This window comes from Aegilops tauschii, chromosome 2 (genome assembly GCF_002575655.3).
Source record: "Aegilops tauschii subsp. strangulata cultivar AL8/78 chromosome 2, Aet v6.0, whole genome shotgun sequence".
Classification (NCBI taxonomy): domain Eukaryota; kingdom Viridiplantae; phylum Streptophyta; class Magnoliopsida; order Poales; family Poaceae; genus Aegilops; species Aegilops tauschii.
In genome coordinates this window covers 402,833,484-402,848,674 of record NC_053036.3, presented here as the reverse complement: position 1 = coordinate 402,848,674, position 15,191 = coordinate 402,833,484, and positions in this window count along the sequence as shown.

Sequence of the window (15,191 nt, the reverse complement as noted above, 5' to 3'; positions counted from 1 at the left end):
GTTCTTGATCTATAATCTAGTGGTCTGGTGAAGCTGGCCGCTCCTGCACACTGCCATTTCCTGCCGTCTTAACTATGAACAATGCCTATTATGTTAATGCTATTTTAAACCGTGTCTCTTTATTTCTGACAAAGAAATTAGATGAATTGACAGTGCTGATGCTTATACGTGCAAAACCTGTTATCTACCTACTTGTTTCTCTTTTAGGGGGACAACACTGCTGCTAGGAAGAACTGCCACAATGATAGTGAGACGAAACGGTTGTTTGCCCCTCTAACACATATTCCAGAGGAGAAGGCAACACATATTGAGGGTAGGGATACAACCACAAAGTCACATCTTGATGTAGTGTCAAACTTACTTAGTGACACAAGCTCGATGAAGTCGCTGCCTGAATCTGTTCGACTTCTTCATTCTGAAATTCAAGTAGAACTACATGCTTCCGCTTAAATATGACTGGAACTCCAATATCTATGCAAGATTAACCGTAAGTACATGACGTTTATTGATGCTATGAAGCTTAAGTTGGTGGATATGAGCGCCAAAGAAGCACAGTCTCATCATGTTGCTAAGCTGCTTGCGCTGCAGCTCCTGGGCTGGGCTAACCTTTCTTGTACAGTGTTGAAGTGCTGTCGGTTCTGTCTATTATTTTGTCTGCCCGTTAACTTCCACTGGTGGCGACCTGCCTAGTTTATGTATGTGCTGTCTGGTTGCCCTTTATTATCAGTGGCGCCAAACTTTGATGCCGAGGGGATGTAATATGATGTAATTTCTTTGTTGTATAGTCTAGGTTTATTCTTGTTCGGTATGCTGTAATTTAGGCCGGAAGGTTCAGTGGATCTCAGTGTTGTCGGTCTTCATGCCGGCCCGTTACTCATATGGGCCAAAGCCTGGCCCTATAATCATCTTGGGCCATTAGCAGGTCTAAACCTATAGTTGTTTCCCGCCTTTAACAGGCCAAGTAAAGTTCTATCCAGCTGGGCTAGAGAATAGCATGGGCTTTTAACAGGCTAAAACCTAGATTGGGCTAGCGTTGAGCCGAAAAAATCACGAGCCAATACAGGCCGAAATTGCCTAAGGCCCATGTTTGGCCCAAATAGGACGAGCAGTTAACAGGCCAAAATATATCTTGGGCCTGTTTGGCCCAATAAAAGTATGGGCTTTAAGCAGGCCGGTATCTACGCGGGCCATAGGCCTAAAAGTGTCACTAGCCATTATCAGATGGGCTGTAAGCAGGCCGGATTCAACGCGGGCTGTAATTGGGCCCAACTGTTACACGGGCCATTAACAGGCCGATAGGCCAGTTGGGCTGAAATTTATCCACGAAGACTACGGGGCGTTAAGAGGCCTAAAGTTACTTCGGACAAGAAATAGCCCAGTTTCTGCATGGGCCGTTAAATGGCCTAAAGTTAAACCGGGCCGACAACGTCCAAGATGCACCATGGGCCGCTAACAGGCCGAAACTATTATCGGGCCGAACTGGTAAACGGGCATTTAACAGGCTGAAATACAAACCTATCTTAGTATGGGCCCAAAAGAACAGTGGCCTATTAACGGGCCGGATCCGATATGGGCCGTAATTTGGCCCAAAACACGGCAGGCTGTGAACGGGCCTGATCTGGTATGGGCCTCAATTTGACCCAAAACATGGCAGGCTGTTAACGGGCCAACCCACTAGTGTCTGAAAAAACATGGTGGGCCTTTAGCTGGGCTGGCCTTTTCACCGGAATGGGCCTCTGTTGGGCCGTGCCACGTGTCGACGTATCATAGGTGCCTCCTATCCAATGAGTGGATGACATCTGTCCGAACGTTAAGCCAACACGTGTTTCCTTTGGCCAGTGAGAATTTTACATGTGGAAAATCCCCATTGGTCCGGGCTGTTAACGGGTTATCGGATCCAAAACGGGACCCGATAGCTTAACGGCGACCCGTTACGGTCGATGCCACGTGTCAGTCACCCTTGACGAAATCACTTCTATGATAGGAAGTGGACACTTCCATGATGATAATTTTGGTAATGTAATGGAACACTTCTACGACAACACAGGTATGACTATCTTGATTCTGTCATAAAATTGTCATGGATGTACATGCATGACAGAAAACGTGACCTACTGTGACAAACACGTATCATCACGGAAGTGTCTTTTTTTAGCGGTACAAGATGCATTGATGGACAACGATTGGCTCGTTGCTATGCAAGAAGAGTTGAATAGTTTTGAACGCAACCAAGTGTGGTCATTAGTCAAGAGGCTAACTACTGAGCACAATGTCATTGGAACAAAATGGATTTTCAAGAACAAGTAATATGAGAATGGTGTAATCATCCGTAACAAGGCAATGTTAGTGGCACAAGGGTACTCACAAGTTGAAGGTTTGGACTTTGGTGAGACCTTTGCCCCCGTTGCCCGTCTTGAATCCATTCGCATCTTACTTGCTTATGCTGCTTTCAATGGTTTTGCATTACATCAAATGGATGTGAAGAGTGCTTTCCTTAACGGTCCTCTACAAGAAGAAGTATATGTATCAAAACCACCTGGGTTCGTTGATCCCGATCACAAATACTATGTGTATAAAGTTCATAAGGCTTTGTATGGCCTCAAACAAGCACCTCGTGCTTGGTATGATCATCTTAAGAAGTTTTTACTCGATGATGGTTTTGTGAGAGGGGTGATCGATCCCACTCTTTTTAGTAAGAGGGACAAGGGTGATTTGATCTTATGCCAAATCTATGTAGATGATATCATTTTTGGTTCTCCTAACATTCATTTGTGCAAGAAGTTTGCGGCTTCCATGACCAAGAACTTTGAGATGTCACTCAATGCGGATTTGAAATTCTTTCTTGGATTCCAAATTCAACAATTTCAAGAAGGACTATTCTTATCTCAAGAAAAGTACCTCAAGGATATTCTAGAGAAGTTTGGCATGACTGATGCTAGTCCATGTAAGACACCCATGCCAACCAAAATTGTACTCACCGAAGACACAAATGGTATCCCTTTCGACCCATCTAAATACCGCTCTATGATTGGTTCATTGCTTTATCTTTGTGCATCTAGACCAGACATCATGTTCAGCGTATGCATGTGTGCTAGATTTCAAGCTTCCCCTAGGGAAAGTCATCATAAGGCGGTTAAGCATATTCTTAGATACCTTGTTCACACCCCAAAGTTGGGTCTATGGTAACCCAAGGATGCTAAGTTTGATCTCATTGGGTACATGGATGCGGATTGGGCTGGAGACAAAGTGGACCGTAAGTCCACCTCCGGTGCATGTCAATTTCTTGGATGCTCCTTGGTAAGTTGGTCCTCGGAGAAACAAAATTGTGTTGCCCTCTCCACCGCCGAAGCTGAATACATTGCAACTGCCAGTTGTACAACTCAATTACTATGGATGAGGCAAACTTTGAAGGATTACGATATCACCTATAGACATGTACCTCTTCTATGTGACAATGAAAGTGCCATCAATATTGCTAAGAATCCCAAAGATCATACCCGCACCAAGCACATTGATATTAGGTATCACTTCTTGAGAGATCATGTGGAGAAGGGTGATATTGACATTGCTCATGTTGGCACAGATATGCAACTTGCAGATATTTTCACCAAGCCATTGGATGAAGCAAGGTTTTGTCAACTTAGGCGTGAACTTGGTATCCTGGAGCTTGACAATATTATGTGAAATCTAGTACCCATTCATGCATGAACTTAATGTCTTGTCTTGATGTAGGCATATATTTAGGGGGAGACATTCAATTCATGAGTACTCTCACCCTACATAATGCATAAATAGAACAAACACTCTCAAAGTTATCATGGTTCTCGAACTATGGTGCTTTAACATGATGGAGTCGTGACTATGTGCCCAAAGTCGACATCTTTGCGGTACTATGTTCCATATGCTCAAACATGGTGACCTCGGTCACTGCTTGTGAGTTGCTTATATGGACCTTTCTTTACTTAATATTGTTGGGTTGTTATTACATCTTAGCATGGCCTTAGATTACTCAGGTTTTCACCCTTATGAATCTCTAAAAACTCCTTGGCGGAGTCTATATCAAATTATATTAGTTGGCCCCTTACAAATCTTCCCCTTTGCCTGGTCTTTCTGTCTAGTGGCCGGACATCCGGCTCCACAACCGGACATCCGGGCCCTGGGGCAAATTCTTCTGCTGCTCAAACTTCCATCGAGCACCTTCCAGCGGCTGGACATCCGGGCCTTTTGCCGGACATCCGGGCCCTGGGAGTTTACTCACTGACCCCAAATCGCCGGATATCCGGGCTATGCCCTGGATGTCCGGACCGTCGCCCGTAGCCACACATAACGGGGGAGGGATCGGGATTTGGGGGCACTTCCCCATCCTCTCCCTTTCTCTCCCCATCTATTCCAACAGCCGCCTCCGCCGCCGGGCTGTGCTCTGATGCTGCCCCGGCCATCTCTTCCGTCCTCCGGCCCCGATCTCCTGCTCACGCCTTCTACTCCTCCCGATCTATGTTTCCATCCAATACATTCCTTGGGTTGCGGTGTGATTCACTCGGGAGGGACCGGTTCGGGTGTTGACTTGTGGATCGTCCGCCGGAGTTCTTCATGGCGCGTACCAAGAACTGTGGTCCTCCTCCTTCTTCCCGGCGTATGTCTATATTCTGTCTTGCCTACTCCCTTGTTTGGCTCAACCATTCTAGGTTTTAGGTATTATGTCAAGTTCATCTTGCTATACATCTCTATCTAGTGATTTGATGACATTTACCTAGTCTCAATTCCTCTCCATATTCTTGGCTAAACAACTCAACCTTGGGAACGTCGATATTGTTGATCTACCACTTGGATTTTTCCTATGGTCATGTTCAAAAATGTTCACATTCCCTTGATTAATTGCTTTATCCTTGTTCATTATTCTTCTTGACTCCTTCTCATCGGTATCACTATCGTGTATCCGTTGCAGTCGATCGCCAGCAAGGTTCCTCTGACTCCAAGGAGCTTGCTCGACCTAAGAAGAAGACGACCACCATCGGACCTAAGAAGAAGAAGACGGCCATCGAGCCTAAGAATAAGCGTCGGGAACCATCACCGAGTCCATCCGCCTCTGATCCGGATGATGAGGACTATGTTGAGGAGGAAGAGGAAGAAGCAGAGATAGCTGCTCCAAGACACTCTTTTGGCCAGTCAAAACCAGGCACTCGAAGGGTTCCCATGCCTCAGGTCCGTGGTGCTGCAATGCCCGTTGTCCATGGTCGTCACATCTCCATGGAGCTTCCTGCCAGCGGGGATCGCCCCACTCACGACTTCACAACTGTGGGGGCGGGTCCATATCTTGAGTTCCGTCGGGATGTCAATCAATATAAGATGGTGGCTGATGCCAAGGATCCTCGTTTCCGTACTCGCATGCAACAGGATCTCTATTCCAATTTCGTCCATGGGCGTGGACTTGCTACTCACAAATACTTGGATCTGAAATTCATGCGTGATCATCCTGCCATGTTTCCTAATGACCCGGTCAAGACCATTGATGATACGACTCTTGGTCCAGCAATGACCTTCAGGTGTGATTGGAATGAAGCTGCCATTCTGAATATCTATGCCACCTGTTTCTTTGGTCCGGACAACACTCTCACATGGATGACCGATGACACTACGCTGAGCATCACCTATGACCGATTTGTACAGATTTTTTGCCTCTCCGGTGTTGGAAATTGCATCCACAGTATGGATCCAGAGTATAAGCCCAAAGGGATTGATGCTTGCTTGCCTCTTGTGAAGCCTACCTCTCAGCTCACTCAAGAGGAACGTGGATATCCACTCAATGAGGTATCCATCTTCCGTGCTCCTTACTACATTCTCTACCAGTGTGTGCTTTGCACCCTCTATCCTAAGAAGGGAGATCGCTCAAGGACTCGCAACTATTGTATTGACTTGATGGTTCATATGCATGACGAACCCACTGAACCTCTGGACACAGCCCATTTTATTTGGCATGAGATCCGTCTTTGCAGCTTCATTCAGACGCGCCAGTTCTCTCATGCTCCATTCATTCAGGCTCTGATTGATCACACTGCTCCCTTTGAGGTGGTTAAGACTATTGTGCACTCCATTTGGAAGCCTCCTGCTCATATGCGTGGGGTGGCTAATGCTCACACTGCTGCTCCTACTCGGCCTAGGAGGTCTGTTGGTGGGACTCAGCCCACTGGTTCCTCGGTTCCATCTTCCTCGACCGCTCCTCGTGGCCGTCTTGCCTCGTTCTTGAGCAAGGCTCAGTCTGCCATTATGAAGGTGATCACGTTCAACTATCAGCAAAACCATGATGTTCAGAAGCGTCGCATCCTCTCCAAGAACCAGCTCAAGCAGCGCCTTCGCGACCGTGGGAGTCCCGTGAGTGATGATGATCCTCTTCCCGCGGCTCCGTCCTCTTCCACCTTCGGATTCCCATCTCGTGTCGAATACCCCGAGTTCTTTGATGATGATGATGACATCCAACAGGAGTGATTTCGTTGGTGTTCTTCTAGTTCTTCACCCCTTTTTGCATGTTGTTGTCAAAGGGGGAGAAATAGTATCTTAATATGGTCATGCTATATGTTGGCTATTTGTGTTAGCTATTATTCAACTTGTTATGTTGCTACTTATGACACTTGATCGTTTGAGACTATGAGGAGACTATGGTGTTATCTTGGTGTCTATGAAATGTTTGAGACTGTGTGTTATGGTTGGCTTATATGTGCGTGTCTCACATTTATATCTTTTTGAGCTACATATGCTACCATGAGAGTTTTGTGCTGCACATCCTAACATATTTATCTCATGCACACAATGAGGGGGAGCTAAAGCAAATAGAAACATATTTTGTATTATGCTCACATGATTGTCAATGCTAAATTTATTTATTGCATCCATGATACTACATGTATGATTGTCATCAACAAATAATAAGGGGGAGATTGAAAGTGCAATCATGCCCTTACATCATGTTTTGATGTTGATGACAATATACATGTAGGGGACTAACTTTGTTTGTCAAGTGAATCTCAGGTGTTAGTCCCCAGTTCATCTAAAGGTGTGTGGATCATGAACAAACGGAGTTAATTCTACTGAAGGAAGAAGTATCAAAAGGATTGCATGTTTGTTTTCTTGAGTATAGGATCCCGCACTATTAAGAGGGGATCGATAGGGTCAGTAAAAGACTTGCTCGTGCCACTCAATTCCTTCCTCGAAACATTTGGATCTATCAAATACACTTCATCTTTGTTTTTGCCCCTGGGAATGCCGGATGTCTGGGCTGCTCCCCGGATGTCCGGGCTTGGACCCCAGATATCCGTCTTCTGCTCTCCACACGTCCAGTAGGTTTTAGGTTCCATGCCGGATGTCCGGGTATTTACCGGGTGTCCGGGCCCTCCTGTCACGTCGGATGTCCGGGCCCTATCCCGGAGGTCCGGCCCTTGTTGCCCGTGGAACTGCTATGGTTCTATAAACAAATTGTGAGCTCTCCAGATGTCCAGCCAACTACCGGATGTGCGGACTTTACTGATGTGCCGGATGTCCGGGCTTGACTCCGGATGTCCGGCCCCTCTGTTCTATCCCCTATTTCTGCCCTATTCTTCGAGTGACTTGCCAGGCCGGATGTTCGGCCCCTAGCCCGGACGTCCGACCTGCCTGGTCACTTGCACTACAACGACCATATTTGCTCCCACACTATATATAGCCCTCTTCCCCCTTGGGAGAGGGTTGACCATTCACTTTGAACAAACCCTAGAACACATTTCACTCTCTCTCTCTCAGTCCTCCACACCAAATCTCATATCCCCAAGGGATTTGAGAGCATTTGAGAGAAGTTGTCCGATCAAGTGATAGATCCACTCCTTTCCCTTCTTTGCACCAAAGGAATATGTGATTTGAGCAAGTCTTGAGCTTTTCCCCATCGTTCTTATTACTCTTGGAGGTTGGAGACTCCTAGGCGTTTGTAGTCTTTCGAAGAGGAATCGACCATTGTGATTACCCCCGGAAATTTTTGTGAGGGTTTGGAGATCACCCCAAGGTCTACCACTAGTGGTTGAGAAATGCCTCCTTAGTGTTGTCTCAAAGTGTCACGACCGGATTTTGGGATATAAATTCCCAGAAAAACGGCCGGTGTGCTCACCAGCCCCAGGATTACTGTTAGCTGATGAGGCACCAACTTGATACAAGGATATCCAAGCAAGCACAAAAATATGTAGTACAAGACCATTTAGGCCTAGGAGTACAACAATTGGTTTCTAATGGTTAAGGGCGGAAGCGATTGGGTACATCTGCGTCTATGGGACTCCATTTCCCACAAGAACAGCTGACCAGGATAATGCCTATCTTCGCGAGGCTGCAAACGTCAACACGTAGGCTCCGAGGTTGTCGCCGCGTGGCTCGTCTCCGAGCAAGAAATCTGGCCAAGACAATAGCCAGGGACAAGCCAGTGAGTACGTTTGAATGTACTCGCAAACACTAGGGACACGGGTATAATATATCAAACATGCTCCGAGTTAAACTAGATAAAACACACATCTGCCACGAAATATATGAAAGGTCATGATGCACACATATGGTTAAAATATACCAAAATAAAATACTGGGTGCCAAGCGAGTGTCTGAATGACTCCTCGAGCGGAAAATGCAGAAATAATAATACTGGTGCCAAACGAGTGTCTGAATGACTCCTCGAGCGGAAAATGCAGAAATAATAATACTGGTGCCAAACGAGTGTCTGAATGACTCCTCGAGCGGAAAATGCAGAAAAAAAATGCCGCAGTCGGGCGTCTGAGCGACACCACATAAAGGGCTTATAAAAGATAAATGAATAACACGCATGCCGCAGTCGGGCATCTGAGCGACACCGCATAAAGGGCTTATAAGAAAAATAATTACAGTGAACATCCAGGAGGTAGGACCATCCCAGGGATACTCAATAATATACATAATATAAATGGTTAGTCCAAAATATAATAAAGAACACAATCCATACGTGTCATAGTCATAAACAAAATTTAGTACAGTCGTTTCTCCATCCGAAAAAAACGATAATTTAGTCAGGCCGTATCTCCATCCGAATACCATTACAGAGTTCTAGATGAATCGTTCTCCATCCGAATACCGTTACAGAGTTCTAGATGAATCGTTCTCCATCCGAACACCGTTACAAGACTCAACTCAGACTGTGGTTTCTACTCAAGAACATGACTATCTGACAGGATGTATGCTCTGCAGAGGGAGTACCATTTTCCACGAGTAACGGGTTTACTTAGTCCCTCTGGACTAATTCCGTCTACGGTCTTTTGATTGAAAACACGCCCGACCTGCACACACCAGCTTAACTCACCAGTGCCTGGAATCACCCACGACACCTGCCAAGCAAAACTCTAAGTGGAGAGGCTACAACCTCGACGTAGCATGGGATCACAAAATTTATACCGCGCGCAAACTAGGGGAAGCTATCCCCTTCGGCTACAACCGAAACACCCATGCCCCCGGACCGAATGACAGGCTTTAATCCGTGGCCACGGGACCTTCATCACGCCCTCTCTGTACGGTGTGTGCTTTGGACAGGGGTTGACAACCTACTGAACCATACCCTGTCCCTGCAGGGTCAAGTGGTGGTACCGACAAAGAAGGAAGCTATTGATCAAGACTTGGTCTACAACCGACTCAGGTGGTCCAGGCACCCACCAAACATATCACCACTAGTGAAATAAATCATCACTCCTCGAGCCTCACCAAGCTATGCCGGGCATACTCGTCCCGACGAGGGATTAGGGACGAGCTCGTGTCTACCCAAGACCACGACTCTCCCGGCTTCCTACCGGTGTGCAAGAGAAACTCACGAGGATGACCCAAATCACTAGTGTATCCACCTGCTGACCACAAAACAACTCCAAAGTGCACTTATGCACGAGACTATATCGGTACATAAACTATCACACACTCCAAGTCAAAAGGTGTTGTGATCACATCCAAACACCACAACAGAATATTATGCCAGAGTTCAGAAATGCTTGCCTTCAAAAGTATGCAAAGGGTGCACTTATTGGAAGCTTTCCTTTTCCTCCAAAAATCCTATTTTGCAAAATACACAAATACAAATATTTCAAACACAGTACCAAAAACTGTCTCAAATATTTTTGAAATAAATCTTAAAATAAACTAGATGAAATTTGAGAGAGGTAGGAAAAAGAATCAACTCATTTGGAGTATTATTTTAAAAGTTATAGCCAGTCAAAGTTTGGTCAACTCTGTTTTTAAAATAAAACCAGAAAAAGGAAAACGCTTCGAGGGAAATACGCTTACGCAGCAGGGAAAACACATTCGGGGTTTTGCGCCTTCACTTAACCAAAGAGAGGGCGGACGTGCGGGTCACTGACAGTGGGTCCAGAGGGCCCACTAGTCAGGTTTGACTGGTCTCCCTCTCCCTCCTTTCTCTGTGCCCGAACGGTGGCGAGGCTCCGGCGATCGCCGGCGACGAACGGCGGCTCCTCGAGGGCATCCAAGGGCGGGGATGGAACGGCAAGGCCGAGGCGGTCCTCTGGGTGGTCGTTGGGTCGGCGGAGGTGGAAGGAATCGCCGGCGGCGAGCTCCGCGGCGGAGGAAAGCTATGGTGGTGAAGTGACTTTCGGGCTCTGGTGGTCTCCGATCGAGCTTGGGCAGCTGGGCAGCTCCGCAAGGCTACGGGGAGGATCTTGGTGGCGCTGGATTGGCGAATGGGTGGCCGGTTGCGACGAATCGCGCCGGGGCTTAGCGGCGGCCGAGCTGGCCGGAGTTGGGGAGGGCGGTCCTCTCCGGTCAATCTACTGCTAGGGGAGCTCTACGGGGTGGTTCTAAGGTCGCGTGAGTGCTCGGAGGGGCTCGGGGAGCCTTTATATAGCGTGGCGAGGCTGGACCGTGGTAGTAGAAGATAGGATCGCCGGCGACAGCCGTTGCTGTAGTTGCAGGGCATCTTGGCGGCGACGAACGCGTTCCGACGAGTGGGAGGATAAGCACGGCCTGTGCTCTGAGGCAGCTGTCGTGCGCTGGTGGCTTGGGTGGCGCCGTCCGCGGTGGAATCCGCTGCCGATGCCGGCGTGCCGCCAAGGGCGCGGCCAGCGGTGCAGCAGGACGCCAGAGGGATCGTGGAGCAGGGGGCGGCTAGTGCGCGGCTCAGCGATGCAGAGGGAGCCAGGGTCGGGTCGCGTCAAGCGCGGCAGTGCGGCGTGTCAGCGTAGTGCGCGCGCGTGCAAAACGTGCGCTCTAGGCGCGCCCAGAGCACGCACGGCACCTGCTCGACGCAATGCCAGCGCGCTCTAGAGCTCGAGGGTGGAGCTGGCACTACACAGGATGAAGGTAGGGGAAGCAAGACACTTAGTGGACAAGGTGGATAGGTCAGGGGTTCAAGTCCACAGTGCCAACCAGAGAGCTTGCCAAAAGTGGCTGTGCACACCAGGTGTTCGACAGAAAGCCAAGTGCACTTAGATAACTCTTGGAGTGGCCAAAATCTCCAGATCAGTGTCTCTTTAGATGCAGGAGATGATGGCAAGGTTAGTTTGGCAAAGACAGAAAGTTGATAGTGCAAGTTTTGCAAAACACCAGTTTTGGACAGAAAGAAAAAGGGTTTAGAACATGCACTTCAAAACCTCCAATGAGCCCAATCTCCTGGACTTAAGAGTTTGGTAGGGAGGGCTACAAGTAGGAGAAAGCTCAGGGTTATTAGGGCAAAGAAAAACATGGTTGCAGTACAAATCACCAAATTGGACCAGAATGCAAAAGAGGCTGATCCACTCAAATTTTCCAAGGGACATCACTGGGTTTTTGCTTGAAGATGAATGGTATGCATCCACTGACATCTCTAAACACTTGGAAGAATTTTCAGAAGAATATTTAAATGGGTTGCAGTGAAAAAGTGCCTACTGGACCATATTGGAAAAGTTGGTGTAGAGCTCAAAATCTCCAATGGCCAAGAGGTATTTTTGCATGAAAGTGATGTGGAAACATCACATGACATCTCCAAATTTTGGTGGAAATTTTGAAAGCATTTATCAAATGGTTTCAGTGCAAAGCAGGCTCCAAATGCAAAAGAAATCATTTTAAAGGAATAAAGCTTTGAGTAAAATAAGCCTTGCAAATTTGGATCCACTGATGAGGAATTGTTTTATAAAAAAGAGTAGACAAATCCAACAATACCTTTGAAGGTTTTTCCTACTTGAGGTAAAAATCCAGGGTCACAAAAGGTAAAACTTGACAATAATGGAAAAGTTTTATTTCCTGTCAACATTTTAATAAATAAAACAAGGCCAAAATTTTGGGGTGTCACACAAAGGGAGAATAGGGTGAGCCTTCGTGGCGTTGGTGTGCCTTCGTGGTAACATCCACCTCTCTAATGGTGACGTAGCTTCCCTCCAAGGAAGTGAACATCCGCATACATCCTCGTCTCCCTGAGTTGCGGTTATTCCTAACCCTAACTCTCTACTTGTGGTTACTTGTCTCTTAGCACTTACTTATATCATATTGTGCTTGCTTACTTACATACTTGTGTTACTTGTTTATCTTTCTTAGCTCTTAGCAGCACACTTGCAATTGTTAGGCTCACTTTCATATTCCGCATTATTGCCTAAAATTGCTAAGTAATAACTAAAATTTGTAATTGTACCTATTCACCCCCCTCTAGGTCCATCTCGATCCTTTCAGTAGGTCAACCAGAGCATGTTCCGCACTAGAGTGGTACGGCAATCCTGTTCTGGAAGTCATGTTACAAGAGCATGATGAACCTACGAACTATGAGGAAGCGATGATGAGCCCAGATTCCGCAAAATTGCTTGAGTCCATGAAATCTGAGATAGGATCCATGTATGAGAACAAAGTATGGACTTTGGTTGACTTGCCCGATGATCGGCAAGCCATAGAGAATAAATTGATCTTCAAGAGGAAGACAGACGCTGATAGTAGTGTTACTATCTACAAAGATAGACTTGTCGAAAAAGGTTTTTGACAAGTTCAAGGTGTTGACTACGATGAGATTTTCTCACTCGTAGCGATGCTTAAGTCTGTCCGAATCATGTTAGCAATTGCCACATTTTATGAAATCTGGCAAATGGATGTCAAAATTGCATTCCTTAATGGATTTCTTAAAGAAGAGTTGTATATGATGCAACTAGAAGGTTTTGTCGATCCTAAAGGTGCTAACAAAGTGTGCAAACTCCAGCGATCCATCTATGGACTGGTGCAAGCATCTCGGAGTTGGAATATACACTTTGATAAGGTGATCAAAGCATATGGTTTTATACAAACTTGTGGTGAAGCATGTATTTACAAGAAAGTGAGTGGGAGCACTACAGCTTTTCTGATAAGTATATGTGAATGACATATTGTTGATCAGAAATGATGTAGAATTTTCTGGAAAGCATAAAGGATTGTTTGAAAGGAGTTTTTCAAAGAAAGACCCCGGTGAAGCTGCTTACATATTGGGCATCAAGATCTATAGAGATAGATCAAGACGCTTGATAAGACTTTCGATGAGTACATACCTTGATAAGATTTTGAAGGAGTTCAAAATGGATCAGTCAAAGGAGTTCTTGCCTGAGTTGTAAGGTATGAAGTTGAGTAAGACTCAAAACCCGACCACGACAGAAGATAGAGAGAGAATGAAAGTCATTCCCTATGCCTCAGCCATAAGTTCTATAAAGTATGCCATGCTATATACCAGACCTATTGTGTACCTTGCCATGAGTTTGGCAAAGGGGTACAATAGTGATCCGGGAGTAGATCACTAGACAGCGGTCAAAATTATCCTTAGAAGACTAAGGAGATATTTCTCGGTTATGGAGGTGATAAAGAGTTCGTCGTAAATAATTACGTCGATGCAAGCTCTGACACCGATCTGGATGACTCTGAGTCTCAATCTGGATACATATTGAAAGTGGGAGCAATTAGCTAGAGTTGCTTTGTGCAGAGCATTGTAGACATAGAAATTTGCAAAACACATACGGATCTGAATGTGGCAGACCCGTTGACTAAACTTCTCTCACAAGCAAAACATGATCACACCTTAGTACTCTTTGGGTGTTAATCACATAGCGATGTGAACTAGATTATTGACTCTAGTAAACCCTTTGGGTGTTGATCACATGGCGATGTGAACTATGGGTGTTAATCACATAAAGATGTGAACTATTAGTGTTAAATCACATGGCGATGTGAACTAGATTATTGACTCTAGTGCAAGTGGGAGACTGAAGGAAATATGCCCTAGAGGCAATAATAAAGTTGTTATTTTATATTTCCTTATATCATTATAAATGTTTATTATTCATGCTAGAATTGTATTAACCGAAAACTTGATACGTGTGTGGATACACAGACAAAACACAGTGTCCCTAGTAAGCCTCTACTAGACTAGTTCGTTAATCAAAGATGGTTAATTTTCCTAACCATAGACATGTGTTGTCATTTGATGAACGGGATCACATCATTAGGAGAATGATGTGATGGACAAGACCCATCCGTTAGCTTAGCATAATGATCGTTAAGTTTTATTGCTATTGCTTTCTTCATGACTTATACATATTCCTTTGACTATGAGATTATGCAACTCCCAGATACCAGAGGAATACCTTGTGTGCTATCAAACGTCACAATGTAACTGGGTGATTATAAAGATGCTCTATAGGTATCTCCGAAGGTTATTGTTGGGTTGGCATAGATCGAGATTAGGATTTGTCACTCCGAGTATCGGAGAGATATCTCTGGGCCCTCTCAGTAATGCGCATCATAATAAGCCTTGCAAGCAATGTAACTAATGAGTTAGTTACGAGATGATGCATTACGGAACGAGTAAGGTAACAAGATTGAACTAGGTATGAAGATATCGACGATCGAATCTCGGGCAAGTAACATACCGATGACAAAGGGAATAACATATGTTGTCATTGCGGTTTGACCGATAAAGATCTTGGTAGAATATGTAGGAACCAATATGAGCATCCAGGTTATGCTATTGGTTATTGATCGGAGATGTGTCTCGGTCATGTCTGCATAGTTCTCGAACCCGTAGGGTCCGCACGCTTAACGTTCGATGACGATTTGTATTATGAGTTATGTGTTTTGGTGACCGAAGATTGTTTGGAGTCCCGGATGAGATCACGGACATGACGAGGAGTCTCGAAATAGTCGAAGGTAAAGATTGATATATTAGACGATGATATTCGGACACC